General features: G+C 48.4%; 1 protein-coding gene across 1 annotated transcript in view; it reads right to left on the bottom strand.

The window, feature by feature from the left end:
• The window catches only part of OSBP (oxysterol binding protein), a 1,428,945-nt gene that overhangs the window by 763,804 nt on the left and 646,938 nt on the right, over window positions 1–18,203 (bottom strand). The gene's annotated exons all lie outside the window — the stretch shown is intronic.

Here is an 18,203-nt window from a genome sequence, read left to right as displayed (position 1 = left end):
GCCGCTCCGAAAGGGCAGCCGTCGTTGCTGGACAACACCAAGAGCCCGGGCCGTCTCTGTTTCCGCCTTGATGGCTTGTAGGGAATCGTCCACTGTTTTCCCAAACAGGTTGCTCCCGTCAAACGGCATGTCCAAGACTCTGGTCTGCACGTCCTGACGGAAGTCAGTAGCCTTGAGCCATCCACGGCGCCTAAGGCACACGCCGTTGACCAACTGGCGAAATCCAGTGTCAGCGATGTCCGTCGCTATCGTAATGGCGTGGTCCGACGCCACTTCTCCTTCCTGCAAGATCTCTAGGGCCTCCGCCTTCTTGTCGTCTGGTAGGAAGTCCAGCAGGGGGGCGAGTTTGTACCACAACTCCCTGTCGTAGCGGGCTACGAAAGCCAAGGGGTTGGCAGCCTTAAACATTGTCGCTGCCGATGAGATGACTCTGCGTCCCATCGTGTCCAATTTCTTTCCCTCGCCGTCCGACGGGGAGGTTGATGTAGAGGCCGCGCCCCCCCCTCGCTTTCTTCCTGGCCGCCGCGGAGACGACCGAGTCCGGGGTCGGCTGTGCCCGAAGGCACAAGGGGGCCGTGTCCGGGACCCGGTACTTCTTCTCGTACCGATCCCTTCTAGCCGGCGTGTGGATGGGTTCTTGAGGAGGGAGAGACCCTCATCCCAGATATCATCAAGTAGAGTTACAGCGAGGACCGTCTTCCTCTTGGTCTCGCCCCGTTGATAAAGGAAACCTTCCTTCTTCTCTTCCGGGCAGAGCTGGAAAAGCTTGGATGCCCCTGCAATCATGGCGTGAAACAATCCAATCTCGTCGGGCGGGGAAGCCCGGGTGGGAGGTGACGACGGGAGATCCTCGTCGTAAACCTCGTGGTCCGTACCCGTCGCGGCCGTGTCAGTCCCCGTATCATCCCCACGTGTCGTGGACGGGGAGGAGGGCTGAGCAGGGCGCGATGGTTGAAAAGGAGGTGGAGGATGAATCCTTCTTCTCTTAAGAGGAGGGCTCTCAGAAGGGCCTGGCTCCGGGTCCCCCGTCGGGAACGGTTCCTCCGTTGGTGGTAACGGCAGTCTCGTCCTCATCTCCGAGCAGGAGGACTGTATAGCCAACAAAATGGCCGCCGAGTTGTCTTGCGGCACTGGTTGAGGGGGATCCGACGGGCGATCAGGAGCCCCGTCGGCACCCTCGACGTTGTCGTCTCCCACGTCGGGGTCCCTCCCAACAGGATGGTCTTCTTCCACGCCAGCGCCGTGGCCCAAGACTTCGATCAGCTCCTCCTCAGAGGTTGAAGCCGAATCCACGACGACCTCCTGCCCCCTCTTTTTCTTCTCCGTCGGAGGTTTCACGGGGGTCCTGTCGATGGGCATGAAAGAGGACTCCCTTTGCGGTGGCAGGGAGATTCTGGGCCCCGAGGTCGCCACCACTGGTGTAGCCTCCACAGGCTGAGCCAGGGCCGCCGCGACTGTCTCGATAGAGGCCTTGGCCGGATGGATCAAGACTTTCACCACCTTAGGTGCGCTCCCCGCCTTCTCCTTGGGGGGAGGATCACCACCTCGCTCCCCTTCCGATGGGGCCTTCGAGCACGACCGGGGTCTCTCCAGGAGCTTTGCCGGATGCTCGGCCTTCCTCTTACCCGAGCCAGAGAATTGGCTCGTGGTTGATGGTGCCGGGGAGGATGCGCCCTGCCTGGCGCCCGTAGAGCCCGACCGTTCGGCGCTCCCGGTCCCAGCGGACTCGCGGTGCTTGGCCTTCTGTTGGACCCCCGTCGCCGGGGCGCCCTCAAAAGTCTTAGAAGACCGCTCGGACTTCTTCTTCTTCTTCTCGCCTGACGGGCTCTTTCCTTCTAGCCAGTTGGCGAGACGCTGATGGCGGTCCTTCATGGTCCGCTCCGACATATTGCCGCAAAACGCACAGTCTTTCTCCACGTGCGTCTTGTCTTCATGCAGGCAGTAAAGGCAAAGGGAGTGTTCGTCCTCCTTAAAGACATTCTGAAGCTGGCATCCAGGGCAGACCCTGAACAGCTTTCCGGGCGTTGAGCCTCCTTTCTCCTGGGCCATGCTCGAGAAGGGCCTGAGAAACTTCTGCAGTCCTCCTAAAGCGTGGCTCGACGAAATCTTCACCCTTGAGGGGCGTAGAAGAATCCGACGCGGGTCCCCGTTGATCAGATAAAGAAATGGTGGAGCTTGAGGCTCTTTTGACCGAAAAAGAGAAAACTTTCCTAAGAAAAAGCGCGAAAAAAGCACTAACGCTCGAGAGCAATAGCACGAGGATCCCAACACTTGAACGTGCGGTAAAAATCTGAAGATGGCTGCCAGAGGCGGGGCTTAGGGAGATGGCAGTCATTGGCTGTGGTCAGTATGACGCAGAGATCAGTGATTGGTTACTACTACGAAAGACAGATCAGAAACGAAACTGATACTGATTTTAGGATTCCCAGCCTGACGACGGGGAATATTCATGAGCATGTGAATCCATGCCAGACCCCATGCTGGAGAATATACATTTATTTACACAGTCAGTTGGAAAACATTCCACTAGTAAGAGCAGCTCAATATCACAATCTAATATACTACAATACACAGCCAATCAGTTTCTGAACAAGTTCAGCTCCCCTGAAGTGGGAGCAAAATGGCACTTCAGTTACTTTAAAAGGGGGTAAAAAGAGAAGGTTACGAAGAATCAAAGCACAAATACATACAGAGGTAGGGCAAATAGTTTCAGTTACCTACAACCAGCAATTCAATAGGTCTGGGCCAAAGTCAATGGTTCAGATTCTTGTATGGGACAGCACAGTTCTGGTAGTAAACGGTTAAGTCTTTGCCACGGTTTTTGGAAGTAGTTGGTCAGACGAAAAGTTAGAGGTTGGTTTAGGGAAGGACAAGCCTTAAAAGTTGGGAAAGTTTCACAAACCTTCACCGCGGCCGAAATGAGTTCTGCACCGCACATGCACAGTGCCTTTTAAATGAAGAGCTGCAGCTGAGGCAGTTGTTCCTGGCAGTTCCTGCAGATTTCGCTGTTCCCAAGCTTCAGTCGTGGGGACAAGGAGGATGTCGGGAGGTTCCTGCACTGCCCATGGAAGAGGCCACAAGCTTGGCAAAACGTCTGTTTAAGATGCAAGTGTCTTAAAGACCACAAACTGGTATCCTTCCCACTGGCCATCTGGTTTTCAACGGCACTCTGAAGAAAATTCGACCAGTATAGGGACGGTGTCCAGGTGACTTGCGAGTTGGTTGCTCCCACCAAACTCAAGGAAAGAAATTAACCTTGAAGGGCTTCTCAGTCGATGGAGTTTCAGGCAATTCGGACCTGCAGCAGGGCTTCACCTGTGGACCAGGAGTTGCAGCAGTCGTCTTCCTTCAGCTCGTCTTCGGTTCCTTCGCTCCAGTGGTCGACTTTGCTTTCCAAGTCCCAGAGACCTGCTTTTAAACAGTTTTCCCCATTCATTCCAGCCTGGCTGTGACTCACACAGCACTGTGGCTGTCCTGGCTGGACAGCCAGCCGGCCAATCACACCAGCGTGCATTCAGGTCTCCTAGGAGACTGAGCACGGGGAATTTCGGGCACCTCCCTCACATCCTGTCCAACCCAGACACTTGGGCGCCAGAGGAGGGCTTCAGCACTGAAGCCTGCCAAAGGCCAACAAACAAAGGGACCAAACCTGGTTTGGCGCGCAGAGTTAAACACAAGGACCTTTCCTAAAAGAAACTGCGAAAATAGTTGACCGTAGTCTGTTTTTACAAATAGGTTGTGGGCGCCATATTGGTAAACATGGCTGACCCGATTTTTAGCTACCGGTGTTTGTGGTCAGAATAAATCTTGCTAGTATGTTAAAAACCACTGCTACCACCCATTTAAAGTATAAAAGGGTAACATTTGACTGTTACATGAGTTTTTAGACTCCGGGGATGCTAGGCAACCCCTCCAGCACTCTATAGGAAGACGGTGTGTGCTGGGTCTGTAAATTTAAAGAGACTAGTAAAGTCAATTTAACTTTACATGCTCTGGGAGACCGTAGTCAGTCCCAGAGAAGGTATTTAAACCTTGAGAAGTCTGAAAGACATCCCTGTGCCACTGCACTGAAGGTGCTGTGTGAAACACAAGAAACAGATGATACCTATGTAGTTGTTTTAAATGGAAGCCTTGGAAGCCTGAGAGCCAGGGGAAGAGCCCTCAAAAGTCACAAACAATGCTTCAGACTTCCTGAAGGATTTCATCCGAGAGAGATAAAACTGGAGAACCCTCTTGAGGAACATAGGGCCCTCTCTGCCAACAAGTGTGGGTTCGGGAAGAGCACCGGTAGGCAGATCTCGATTCAGGAACGGAGAGACAACCTTGGCCAAGAAATTTGAGTGAGTGTGCAAGATGACCTTGTGTGAAACGTGAAGGGCTCGCACGAAGGGAACGACTGCAGCTCACTAACCCTGCGCGCAGAGGTGAGAGTCACCAATACAGTCTTCAGTGTCACCAAGCGGATGTCCAGAGGTCATGGGCTTGAAAGGCTTGCGTTGCAAAGCTGCAAGCACCTCATTGAGGTCCCAGACCGGGTGCGGCCTTTGCACCGGATGAAAAAGCTTAGACAACCACTTAAGGTGTGCCTTAACCACTGGGTTGGCTGCCGAAAACATACTTTCAAGGGAATTCTTGTAAGTCCCGATGGCTGCCAAATAAGTGTGGCAAGTAACCACCTGAATTCCAGAACGAGCCAGTTGCGCTGAAGAAGACAGTACATCATCCAGAGGACAGGTGACGGGGTCCAGACCCTTGTAGCGAGCCCAATGGAAAAACCTAGACCATAGCCCGGAACTTGCGCAGGGTCCGCTGGAGCAGAAGGGTGGGCAAGAGCGCATAATACTTGCGGCCGTGCTAGCAGAGCGGATAGGTGTCTCCCAGTGACCCTCGACCCTGACCTGCACATGAGGCAAACTGGGGGCACTTTGCATTCAGAGGAGAGGCGAACAAGTCCAGCTCTGCGAACCCCCAACACTGGAACAGGGGCAACAAGTAGTTGAACTCATAGGTGTTGAACCCCAAGCAACTCAGCTGATCCGCTTCTGCATTACTGTCCCCCAGAAGGTGGACTGTAGAAATCCAAAACATCTCTGTAAGGGCCTATTCTCCGATCGAAACCGCCTCCATGTAGAGGAGGAGTGGGGAGGAGGGATGGATGCCACCCTGCTTGTTCAGGTAAACTATTGTAGTAGAATGGTCCGTCCTGACCAGAACCGACTTCTCCCTGATTAGGGGCAGATTGATATGTGAGAGGGCTTCTGTCCTGGACCATGCTCCATGAATCTCATAGCCCTCCAGAGTTGCCCCTGAGCCCAAAATAGAGGAGTCCGTCCCCACGAGGGTAGGCTCCGGTTGGGTAAAGAGGGGCTCCCGCTGAAACATTGCGATCCATCAGCCACAAGCGAAGATAGGGCAAATGGAACGGCGGTATTGGGATCCTGTCCGACAGACGGTCTCCTAATTCCAGTTGAAAAGCACCACTAGGAAGACCAGAGCCTGAGACCGCATAACTGCGACTTCCTTCGGTTGTGGGAAAACCCCAGCTGATGAAGGGTATCAGCCAATCTCTGTTAAGAGTGCACCACCCCTTCGAGTGACCCCGCCATCACCAACCAGTCGTCCAGATAAGGGTATAGATGATGGTCCTCCAAGTGGAGAAGGCCAGCCACTGCATTCATCAACTCCGTGAAGACATGAGGGGCCAAGTTCCGGCCGAAGGTCAGAACTTTGTACTGGAATTGGTATGACATAATTGTGAACCGCAGAAACTTCTGATGCGGTTGATATATGGGTACATGCAGGTATGCATCCTTGAGGTACAGGGAACACGTCCAGTCCCCAGCACACAGAGACTTGGATATGTGCGCAGAAGTAATCATCTTAAGCGTTCCAGCAGTAAAGACAGATTTACAAATGACAGGTGGTCCAGGATTACCCTCATACCAGCCTGTTGGTTCTTGGCTACCGCAAAAATCCTGGAACAGTAACCGAAGCTCCAATCTACAAGAGGAACCAGTTCCATCGCCTGCTTCTCCAAGAGCGAAAGGACCTCCCAGAAGAAAGCCGGGACCCGATCTGACTAAGGGGAGGAGAGGATGGTAGAGGCAAAGGAAGAGGCAGGCTGAAGCCCAACGAGACTAAGGATAGGATCCATGGTTTGCTGAAAAGACGCTTCCAGGTGTCCTGGAACAGAGCCAAACAGCCCCCACATCGAGCTGTGTTCCCTGACCCAGCATCACTGCTTCTCGGCGTCAAAGGCTGGGGCAAAGGTGGGGGGGGGGGGGTACAGAAAAACCCATGCAACGTCCGATGCCGCTTCCTTCTGTTGTCACTGGGTGGCAGGCTTCCGTGAAGAAAGCCGGAGAAAGTTTGGGTTTCAACTCAGTAAAACCCTGGGATTGAGGGAAGTATTTCTGACCCGGTTCGGTCAGGATGGCCAAGGACTTGGCAGTTTGAGTGGAGGTTTTGTTCTTTGTCAATTCTTCATTAGTGGACGAATGAAAAAGTAGCACACCCAAAAAGGGCAGACCTAGGATCTACTCCTGCAAGTCAGATGAAAACTTTGTGGCATGCATCCAGGCCGTCGTCCTCATCTCGACCCCATGACAGCCCTCTGCTGGATGTGTCGATGTGGGAGACTGAGACTCCATGAGGTCCTGCATAATGGCCCGTGCATCTGACAGACCGGCCTTGAAGGAGGCTTATTTGTCCAAAGGGAGGTCAGGCAGAAATTCCCAGAGCCCACTCCACAGCTTCTGGTTGGCTGCGGCCCAGGAGGACATCCATGTTGGCCTGCCGAAGATGAAGTCCTGAGATGGAGTAACATGGCTTACCCAAGGACTCTAGGACTTTGTCCTCCTTGGAGAGGCAACTGAAGGTGGCTCCCGTGGAGGAAGACGACGGAGACGATGGCTTAGAATATAAGGTGGTCGCTGCCACCACAGAGGAAAGGGGCTGCGGGTGGAAGGCAAGGATTGGCTCCCTGTCCGTCAGCCTAAGCCTGTTGTCCAACTTCTTGATCATCTGGCCGTTGGCCCTGGGCTTCTCCCAGACCTTCTCCACCACCTGTAGCACATCCTTGAGTAGAATGCCAGACCGGGTTCTGGTGTGTTTCCCCAAGACCTCTGCAAGCACCCTAGACTCCTGGCGGGCTTCCTCAGAGAGAGGGACTCCCCCCCCCCCCCCCACCCCCACCCCCACAAGAACTCCACCAGGCCCTGGAGGCAGTCATAAAAGGCCTTAACGGATGCAGAGGGCTCATCGTCCTGGCAGTCGTCAAAGTTGTCGTCGCCCCCCCCCCCCTTTTTGCCAGGCCGAGGGGAATCTGGGCTCTGGGACACAAGTACGGAAATGCAGACCAGTCCAACGGCTGTTGAGGGAGAGGCATTGGTGGTACAGGAGAAGGTGGAGGGGTCAGAATGAGCGGTAGAGCCTGAACCGGAGAAGGGACCAGCACCGGAAGAGCCAGAGGAACGGGAGGACCACCCAGGCAAGGGGGGCTGAGGCAGCACAGCCTAGTGGATAACATTCATAATGTCATTCAGGAAACTCTTCATCTGACGGGAACGTATGAGGAAGAGGAAGCGTTCAAAGAAGCGGTTCTCACTAGCCACCGGGTCCTTAGAAGCCATGTTCCTCCCCCTCCCCGGGCCCCAAGGCACTGGGCCTCCACTCCTGGTCAAAGCACTGAGGCGCCTGGTGCGTGTAGCTGTAGGGTTGTGATGGGTAGATGTACCCCTGAGGGGACCAAAACCCTGCACTGTAGGGTCCACTGCTGCTTCGAGGGAAAGGGTCTGGAATCGTCCTGCAAAGCCCACTCAATGGGCGAAAGCACTGGTGGGTCCTGAGCCGAATCCAAGATGGATGCCTGCCTGGCAGATTACGCCACATGCCGCTCTGCCATTTTGAAGCCTTGCACCACGTCCTGGGCGGGAGGGTGCAGAGGCCCTGAGCCAAGAGAGGCCTCCGACACAAGAGGATACAGCTTGAGTCTTGCACCCGAAGCAGAGGTGCGACCTCAGAGATCCCTCTGGTAGTGGCTGAGCCCTCAACCAGATGGCCAGTAGTCGAAACACCCTGGATGACTGCCTCGGAGCGAGCTCCGGTAGGCTGGGAGTCCTAGGCACCTGTGCCGGTAGCTGTGCTGGATCTAGCCGAGTAATGACTCTTGGAGGTGGCACTCAACGCCTTACCCCCTGGGGTAGAAGACGAGGACTAGCCTGATCGCCCTTCCGAGGACAGCCTAGTAGAGACCCTGGGCCCCTCAGCTTGGGAGCCGATAGCCTGGAAGGCTTTAGGTCTGTCCCCAGACTGCCCGGTAGAGCCTCAGGGCCCCTCGGCTTGGGAGCTGGTAGCCTTAGAGGCCTCAGGCCTGCCAGAACTTGAATACAAAGAAGCCTGATCGGTGGGAACCCCGGAGAAGGAGTCTCCACGCTGTGGAGCTGTGATGAACAGAGGTCCTACCTTGTCTTGATGAAGTCCCGGAAACTAAGTCCTTAAGGTTGGGGGGGGTGGAGAGAGGAGAAGTGTGCAAGATCTCCCTCCATCGCAACAACGATTCTTCAATGCCCTGTGACAGAGAGCTACAGGCCGACATGAGTCCTAGTGGTGGTTGGGCCCCAAACACTCAAAACAGAGTGCATGGGGGTCTGAGGCAGGAACGAGCAATCGCAAGAGGCACATTTCATGAATCCTCCTGCACCCGACATGCGCCGGGGAGGCAAGGCACCGAGGGGGAAATGAAATAAGAATTAAAACAACGGGGAGCAAGTGGAAAGCTAATAAAAAAGGGTCTCCACCCTGGCAGACACTGTCTGTGCAGAAATAGGGACTGAGGCGAGGCGCAAGAGGGCGGGGCCTCGGCAGGGTATTCCCACGCCTGGGGCCACCCCTGTGCGCTATACTAAATTTAAAGGGGAAGCTCATTTTTTTGCTGCCAAAGGTTCCGGTACCGTCCTCATGTTGGGGGACGCCCACAAGGATGGAGGAAAGGAGATGGGACGCACAAGTATGAACTCATCTTTTTTTGGATACTCTTTCAAGTACAATGTGTGAATAGTAGAATAGCATTTGATGTGAAAATTGTGTGTGCTTATTTGTGATTTACAGCTAATATTTGTTGGTTGTGAAATGTGGCATGAAAGTAGTAAAACAGTAATATGTTATTGTGAGAAAGTGTATGTTTTGAATTGTTTCAAGATCTGTAATATTACTTGTTTTTATATGCTGCATACTTCTACAATACATTGTATGCTTGCAATGTCTGTTGATGGTTATGTTGCAGTAACTTTTTACCTGCTATTTGAGAAGGTTGTGTTTTCAACAATGTTTGTTTTATTTTAAGGAGGGTTTGGGGTGTAGCTTAATTTTTTAAAACCTTATCCCCCACATATTTCTTTGGTTTTAATAGAAATTGCATGTGAATTATTCTAATGGATTCACTTGGAGACAAGTTTTTCTTTGGAATAATTACTTCAGATATCTGCATAATATTTTGTTGCGGTTTGCGCAGATTATTTTGCAAATGTTCTGCATATACTGTGACAAGGGGCTCAATACAAATCCAATAAATTGTCATTACCAAAAGGATGTGACAAAAAGACAGCCAGGGCTAGCAATCTATGTGGGGGTCCTGTACATCTTTCCGTCAAACTTTGAGGGTGCTCCAACCTTCCTAGCCAAGTCACCCTACTCTGGGAGTAGTTTGTCATCAAACTTTATTGCTGCGTAAAAGTTATAAACGTTACTTACAAAGACCATGAAATAATTACACATAATAACTAGGACCATTAAGTGGCACACAAACGATTGAAAAGAAAAAATAAAGTAATTAATTAAAAAGCAAGAACCACCAATACTAAAGCTCAGATACGACCTGGTTGATCATTACCACATCAGAGACAAATCAGAGGTCAGCAGGTGCATGTACATTTTTCATTTTAGACCTCCTGAACCACGCTCTGTGTACATACTCAGTAATACATTTTTAAAAAATACAGCAAGGTTGCTGGAGTTTTGAAAGAAGGCCATAGTCATTTCAACTTGCCGGATACCGGCATGCTTAAACTGTGAGACTAAATATTTTGCTCCAGGATCTTCACAACCTTTGCCAAAAGAAAGGAAAATGGTCTCCTCTATAACACCACAGGCCAGACATCGCGCACTTTAAGGCCCATGCCAATTCTGGGTGAACGAACCCACTCTCGGTAGTAATATGGAACTCAACAAAAAGGTTACATGCAAAGGGTGGCTTTAACATGTCTAAATAGGCTCTGAAGCCGAAATCAATCTTAGATATCTTCGGCCAGTACTGAATTTATCACAGGCTGCCTCCACTGAGTGCAGGGAAAGTTCAAAACTAGCTCGTTTGAGGGGCCCCTTCGCTTCACTGGTTATAACTTCAACCCTTCCAGGGACATAATATGCATCAGTACTTCAATGAACAGACTAGACCTGGGGAGAACCACAATCAATCCCAGAAGAGTAGTGGTTTCAAGCTTAATGTACTCTTCAACCAGTTGAAGATCGCATTCCATGTGTAGACTTGCGCTGGGAGTGCCCATAGGTAGCATAAGCAACTGTTTCAGGAATTGGTTTTCAGCAGTACTCAGAAGCTGTATGCTAGTTGAACACCAAATCTCAGCTCAATAAGCAGCTGAGGTTAGCGCTTGTAACGTGAAATAACTGAAGGGCCACAGTAACTGCACCACTGCAGTTTAATAGGCATTGTTGAAGACACAAAGAATTGCCTTCCACCACCTTTATTCGTACTACTACAGGCTTCGATGTCATGGGAAGATTTCTAATATCCAGTGACTAGTTTGGGCGATAGTCAGCTAGGTCCTGATACAGCACCCCAAAATGCTTCTGCCAGGATAGGGGTGGTTTACTGCACTGGACAGTATTGGAAGAGTTCTGGTCTTTTCCTGCTACCATCTTCCAGAATAAACAAGTATCACCCTCTTTGCAAGCAGATGTAAGAACATCCCATCTAGTCTGATAATTGGAGGCCTTTATAGCCTTAATCAAGGATCTATAAGAAGTCCTAAGGGATCATAGCCTCGCTTTCTGCACAAACTGGCCTTCCTTTATACATGTTAGAAGACTGTTCCTAGCTGCTCTGCACCCTTCATTAAAACCAGCTGGCTTGTTGAAGCACCTTCTGTTTGAAACTCTTAGCAGGCTTGGTGAAAACAGGTTGCAAACCAAGAATCATAGCTTCATAATGGGGCATGGCTGAATAGTCACAGATGGCGGCTCCACGTATGGCTTCAATATCTTCCAACATGGAGCTGTACATGACAGGCTTCCGATTATTACTCTCGACATCCACCCATTTCACACTGGGCCTGGCATGACCCACTATTTAAATCTCCACTGCTTGCTGTTGACCTTGCACAAACGTAGCACTGTCGGTTTGAAGTTGGAATGTGCTCAGGAGTGGCTTGTAGTCGCTCTTGTAGCGATTGAGAACAAAGCGAACAGGAGACCATTCATCGCCGATGATAAAATCAATTCTTGAATGCCCATTGTGTCCATGGAAAGTGTTTGCTGTATGCTGGTCAGATTTTAACCTGCCATTGCAGGCTCTCAAGTGAAAGTCATACAGAATATGTGCAGCTTCAATGGCCTGCAGGTGGGTTCTTTGTGGGTGGGTGGCCGTCAATGCCGGGATCACCCAAGCATGGTCCTGTTCATCCAATGACTCAAGCTCATGTAGCGGCTCGAATTGAAGGCTTAGGTCACCCATGGCCAGAATACGAGGCTGATTTTTGGGCAGAGTGCTCAGTGAGTAAATAACAGCCTGCATTAATAGTAGGGATGATTTGGCGGCTCCCCACACCGGTCTGTAATAAATATATGAATTAACTTAGCCTCAGAGGCAGTGGCTGCAAGGTGCTGTAAATCTAACCACCTGGGAGTAGTTTTTGATGCAGTACCAATCCACTTGAGCCTTTACTAGGGAGGGCCTAAAGACTAAGAGCTCATCTCTCATACTCCTTCAGTGACTTTCTAGGTGACCTACCAGGTTAGTTCTATTTTCTGGTGTCTTTTCTCCAGACGGCCATCATGTCTCTGTCTCAGTCTCTCACTGTCTCTCTCTCGCCCTCCCGCTCTCACCCTCCCTCTCTCCCCCCCACTATGTCTCCTAGTATTACAGCTCTCCCACTTTCTGTTTACACCCTGTAACTCTCCACCCCCCGGATCTCTCCCCTCTTAACACTTCATCTTAGTACTACCTCTCACTTGCTATCCGCTGGTGTCTACTCTCCAGATCTTCTCCACTTCCCACCAAATCTCACTAGTCTCAACACTACCCTGCCTCTTCTCCCTTCACCCTCCGGTCTCTCCCCTACTCTCAACCTGCCTTCTATTCTCTATCAAAAATTGAGTCTAATCCCTCTCTCACACACATTATTAGTACCCCTTGCTCACCCCCAGCACCCTAACACTATTCTAACACTATTCTCTGTAAACCCTCTAAATGTATCCTCCAAGTCCTCCTCTAGCAGCTACACCAACCTCTCTGTTTTTGGTCCTCCTGGTCATTCACCGCCTATGACCTCACCTGTACACCTCTCACTGGAATACCTCATGGGCTGTCCCATAATGCTCTAGGTACTGGGAGGAGGAGGAGCTCAGAGGCACAGAACTGCAGTGCTGCAGTCTAGTGGTTCTAATAACCCACAACTGAGCAGGACTTTTAAATATTTAAAACCCCTTCAAGTGCAGGCCATTAGAAGAAGTAGGAGTAGCCAGCAGAGGCAGAGAAATGAAGACGCCGGCACCACTGCTTTGTTTTCAGCGAGTAACGGCGCAGAGAGAGAGTCATAAGAGTTGGAGACCTGAAGTGCAGAGGTTGCGCAGCAGGAAGCAGTGCTTTGACAGGCTGTCCCATGGGGGGGGGGAGAGAAAGAGAGAGAAAGAGAAAGAGAAAGAGAAAGAGAAAGAGAAAGAGAAAGAGAAAGAGAAAGAGAAAGAGAAAGAGAAAGAGAAAGAGAAAGAGAAAGAGAAAGAGAAAGAGAAAGAGAGAGAGAGAGAGAGAGAGAGAGACACACAATCGTTCTCCTTTGCCCAGCTCCGGTGACTAGCGAGCACCGAAGTGTGTGAGGAGCAAGACAGGCTCCCTTTTCAAAAGGTGCAGGCCGCATGAATGGAACCGGAGCTGCCGGAAGCCCAGGATCTGGCTGAGAAAGCAAGCAGAAGTGGCAGCAGCAGCAGCAGGTCGAGCAGAAGTGCAAGGAGATATACCGGTGAGTATGCCTTTGTTCCGCGAGCCAGTGCGCTCCACAGTAGACCGCTGGCTGCTCGTAAGCATTTTGAATACTGAAGTAATGAAAGGCAGCAATGTTGGCATGATACTAATAATGAGAGAAAGCGAGAAGGGAACGTTTGCAACTATATTTTCTGAAGTAAAGAGTGGGCAATTTTGAACCAAAAGGCAATATTTGAGCAAGACAACAACCAAAATTGCCTAAGCCAAAGAAGAGCAATGACAAATAAAAGGGGAAACAGTTTTCCTAAAGAGATAAATTGGAATAAGAAACATTACCAGCAATTAACTGGTGTGGTAGCAGGAACCCAGAGGTGGCAGGAAATAAGCCCTCCTTATAGAGAGTATCGAGGGGAAGAGGAACATAACTTGTATATTATGTGGCAAACAAATCAGTGGAATAAACAAACATCAATGTTTAATATGCCCTTGTGAATCTTAATGATGTTGAAAGTCAAAGACTTTTATAAAGTTTGAAGCATCCCTCAGCACAAACTGCTTGAAGTAGTAGTAGGGGTTTTACCCTGTCAAGCGATTGTACCAGGGAAGGGGCCGTTAGTGGTTAGTCCTGGTAGGTTAGTGGACCAGGAAGACGGCATTTAAGTACTGCATTGTGGTTGGAGTTTGTGGTGAAAAGACGGTGACAAGTGCACTAATGTGCTATGATCTGAACTGTGGTAAAACCATCCTGACAAAACCATATTGTTTATAAAGAAGGAATATGAAAGAAGCTGTTGAACAAAGAAGAAAAAGTTATATTGAAAACTGACTAGAAGTATGAAGACATTTTTTGGTTTATTGAGCAGGAACTTGAGGAAACGTTGAACAATCCTATTCGAAGATTGATAAATCTTTTATAATATATCTAAATGCCAAGTGAAAGACTTATGGAGTGAAGAGAACTGCGTATTGCATTTGGCGCGTTCGATGTTGAAAAAAACATTATTGGTTGGAACTTTGATTTGGAAAATCCTACATAAATCTTGGGGAAGGGGATCCGACCCAGGTTACAAGGATACATGTTTACAGAGTTTATGTTTGCATCTAACTATTATATTATTTAGTTAGACTGGCCATCTGATCCCTGTATGATTTTGTTGTATGTATAAGTGTGAGGCACAGAAACCTTTTTAGAGTGGCTTCCTTTAGTCTTAGTTTAATAGTTAGGGAAATCCTTGTTAGGTTAGGGAAAGTGAGGAGTTTTTCTCACCCTTATCACACAAAGTAATAGAAGGCCAGATGTATGTATGTTCAACGAGTCATGCACAGGCCAGACTGCCCGCTTAGCCTGGTGTCACCACTACAGGGAGCTGTTGCCTTAGGAAACAGTGATCATACTGTGTGAAACACTGTTTCCTCATTAACATCAATTACAATCAAATACACCACATAATGTATTAACAGTCTGGAAATTCCTTTCCTTACATACTACGGCCCATGTACACAGGCTTTGCCACTAGTAATTTAATAAAATAGCTACATGTGCAAACATTATCTACTTGTCCGCCTCGCATTTCTGACTCCTCACAGATGGTCCTTGCAGGAACCAGCTACGCCGCTGCTGCCTCAACACTCCCCAATAGCCAGTCTGGGGCTTGTGTTTTCGCAGATTCGACTCCTGAATCTGGATGCATGGCCCATTTCCATTTCGAAAACCAGACTGTTCCTCTTGTTTCAGGCCAGGTCTAGTATGTTAGGCATAGGTGCTTTGTGGTACTGTTGCATTTCTCAGAATGGCGGTTCTTCATCCCAGGAACTATTGTCCATGCTAGGTGTCTGGTACATGCTGGTCACTGTAATCTCTCAGGAACCATCTGAAAGAGTAGAAATAGAGACCTGGTCAGAACAGAGGCTGATCGGCATCTAGATAGAGACTGAGGCATCAATGTGCATGCGTTGCTCCATGCATACCTGGGAAGAGGGGACAGGGATCCACTTCAACTCCCCTCCACCACCTATGAGGTAGCTATGGCTCTGGAATTACCTTAGTAGATAGCCAACACCAGGTTGAGAGGGGTCCTTGGACCACCTTGATAGGGTAAAACCCATGGCCCCTATTTGGTGATGACATAATATTGGTTAACTAACAAGTCTCATAATCTTTCCTCCATGCCCTGTTTCTCATTTTCTGTGCTGTCAAAGTAAACAAAGAGAAACTGCACTGTTACAGTTGCAATTACTGTTAATTATGCAGATGTGGTATTTGCAATTGGGTACCTTAACAGATGCTTCTGTACATGTATAAGCGGTGGGTTGCATCCACAGTTGTCCAACTCTGGGGCAGGGCTGGCCATTGCTTGCTTTTTCTGGTTCGCCAGAGGTTTGGTTTTGCAGAGGTCTTAAAGATGGTGTTTTTGTAACAACTAGTATGACATGCATTACTTACCGTAAAAGCATTTCTGATGATTGTATCTGCTTAGATTCACATGCTGTGCTTATAGTCCGAAATCCAGTGGTAAATGCGTAGTATTGCATCTTGTCTTTCGAGAATTGAAAGGGGACGTCGACAGGGCCTGTAACACTATCCCTACGTGACGTGTAGTGTACCCAAAATCCCTCACGTGTCGAGGTCCAGCTGATTGTATTTTTTCTGCCGTGAGGGAGCCTTATGATTATCCTGAGTACAGAAAAGAGAGAAATTTGTAAGACGTCTATGTTCCTTCCATCCGAGCGGGGAGGAAGGGTGGGTGCATGCAAATCTAAGCCGATACAACCATCAGAAATGCTTTTACGGTAAGTAATGCATGTCTTCTGATGCTCGTTAATCTGCTTAGAATCACATTATGTGCATAGACTAGTGAGCCGTAACCGGAGTTGGAGGTGTTTTGTGAGAAGGAACAGTAGTGAACACATTTCTTAGTACTGCTTGTCCCACCTGAGAATCAGACCTAGAATGAGTGTCTAGGCAATAGTGTTTTGTAAAGTTGTGTACTGAACTCCAGGTTGCTGCTTTGCAAATGGACTCTAGGGGAACATTTTCAATGAATGCTATAGCATTTCACTAAATATGATGGCATTTTATGGTGTTTTATTGTAAATGAAGTGGCATTTTTTTTGTTGCCAGCAGTAATATGGCACACAGTTATTTTTGTGTTGCCAGTATAACATGTGAAAATGTTGTTGGTGGCAAGCAAGGTACAGAATTCATAACACAGCAAAAGCCCAATGTGAAACGGCAGAAAATTAAGTGCACCATTTTGTTTTTGATACCTCATACATAGTTATAGAATTAATGTAGTCTTCTAACTTAATTAACATTTACTAAACACTAATTCTAACTCCCTAACATTAAAATGTAGTCTCATGTGCAAAATGAGGTGAATACACATATTTTGGTAGCACTGCTATAATTCGTTTTTAAATGTACACTGGCATTTTTTTTCTTTGTGTTAGTTTGCAGAAAGTATGCGCAGCAGGGAAATACATTGAAACAATTGCTCAGAGAGCAAGGAGCTCATTATTATAAAACTGAAGGGTGGTGCTGAAAACATGCTTTTAACCTGATTGGAGGAAAGTATCTGAAAATATGCCATGTCAAAATGGAAATGATCCGAGTTTTGCTAATGGCAAAAACAGAGGGAAGTTAGTTGAGACTGGGCTGTGAAGACAGACGGAGTTCCGAGGGTTCATTGAGCTGGCTTGAGAAATCATCATCTCGCTGTGCTCCCCAAACAAGATTACAGGAGCCGCTCGAGCTGACTGGGCCTGTCTTTGTGAGGCAAATGAAACAAGGTCGCGTGGGGGACTTCAAAAAACACTTTTGGTAAGGAGATATGTACAAGTGAGGTCACTGTGTATGGTCGCATGAATGACTGAGCTGTAGTACAGTGTAGACAGGATAGGAAATCCCTGCATCTTTATTTCATCATGTTCAGAATGTGGGAAAATGAGCTCATGTTTTAAAAGACTTGCTCCGTTTCTTTTTCTTTTGTATTCCAGATGATGATGCAATATATTCATGGTAAGAACTAATGGCTGTGAATTGTATTTGTATATAATATAATGAGAATATATAAAAACAAATGGTTTAGTGTCTTTTTTGCATCTGTGAATTTATATGTAAATATACAGGGGAGATTCATTCTCTTTAGTAGTGCATTTGTCAATTCGCCCCTGCAGATAAAATAACTACCAAGAATAAGCTGATGAGGGTGAGAGTGAGAGAGAGAGAGAGTGTGATAGAGAGAGAGCGAGAGCGTGTGTGTAGATAAACCAGTGATACCAACCACAACCTATAGGTGGCGCTCTATATAAAATTGTTGGGTTTCTATCACGTGCATAGGTCCAAGGCTCTCTATAGACCACTGGGAAGTACTCTAATAGAAAGGTAGGTTTTGTTTTATGATGGGGTTATAATATAGGGAAGAAAACTATGCTCACCACTAAATACCGCAAACCATATATCACTAGATTCTCCAATATAATATAACAAGGTATGGTCACTAAAATAATATGAGGCCAAACGCAATCTAAATACAGGCATAATTTACCACCAAACTACCGCTCATGTTTTGACAATAAGATAATACCGCCAAACCCTTAATTTACCCCAATAAGACAAAATATCCTACAAAGCCCAAGTGCCTAGAATAGAATGTGCACTAGGTTTGAAGGGCAGTTCTCTCTTAGCAAGAGAAACAGAGTGTGATGCATTTGACAATCCACCTTGAGATTGCTGATTTAGATACAGGATCCGCTTCTCTATCAGCTGCCACTGAAACGAAAAATTGGTTTGTCTTTCTCAGTGGTTTAGTTCTGTCCAGGTAAAACATGACTGCCCCACGGACATCTAATGTGTGTAGGCTTCTTTCAGCCATGTTCGTAGGGTTCTGGAAGAAAGTAGGCAGTTCTATTGATTGGTTCACATGAAACGTGGAGATAAATTTAGGTGCAAATTTCGGGTGAGTGCACAGAGCCAACTTATCTCAAC

This window comes from Ambystoma mexicanum, chromosome 12, assembly GCF_040938575.1.
Source record: "Ambystoma mexicanum isolate Mex_15411 chromosome 12, UKY_AmexF1_1, whole genome shotgun sequence".
NCBI classification, from domain to species: Eukaryota; Metazoa; Chordata; class Amphibia; order Caudata; family Ambystomatidae; genus Ambystoma; species Ambystoma mexicanum.
This window is presented reverse-complemented; position numbering and strand designations above follow the sequence as displayed.